This window comes from Saprolegnia parasitica, assembly GCF_000151545.1.
Source record: "Saprolegnia parasitica CBS 223.65 unplaced genomic scaffold supercont2.93, whole genome shotgun sequence".
Classification (NCBI taxonomy): Eukaryota; Oomycota; class Saprolegniomycetes; order Saprolegniales; family Saprolegniaceae; genus Saprolegnia; species Saprolegnia parasitica.
The window spans coordinates 1-514 of record NW_012156487.1 but is presented as its reverse complement, the minus strand read 5'-3'; positions in this window follow the sequence as shown (position 1 = coordinate 514).

The window sequence follows — 514 nt, the reverse complement described above, 5'->3', positions numbered from 1 at the left end:
CACCGGCCGAAGCCGCTTCTTGTGCCATCTTGAGACTTGCTTGAAGCTCCTCGACGTCGTTGTCGAACTTCGAGGTCGCGCCGGCCAAGCCGCTTGATGCGCTTCCTCAAGGCTGACCTTGAGCTTCTCGACGTCGGTAGCGTGCTGCGATCGAGCAGCAGCAAGCTCAGAGACACCGGCCGAAGCCGCTTCTTGTGCCATCTTGAGGCTTGCTTGGAGCTCCTCGACGTCGGTGGTCGAACTTCGAGGTCGCGCCGGCCAAAGCCGCTTGATGCGCTTCCTCAAGGCTGACCTTGAGCTTCTCGACGTCGGTAGCGTGCTGCGATCGAGCAGCAGCAAGCTCAGAGACACCGGCCGAAGCCGCTTCTTGTGCCATCTTGAGGCTTGCTGAGCTACGTCGACGTCCGGTAGGGTCGAACGTTCGAGGTCGCGCCGGCCAAAGCCGCTTGATGCGCTTCCTCAAGGCTGACCTTGAGCTTCTCGACGTCGGTAGCGTGCTGCGATCGAGCAGCAG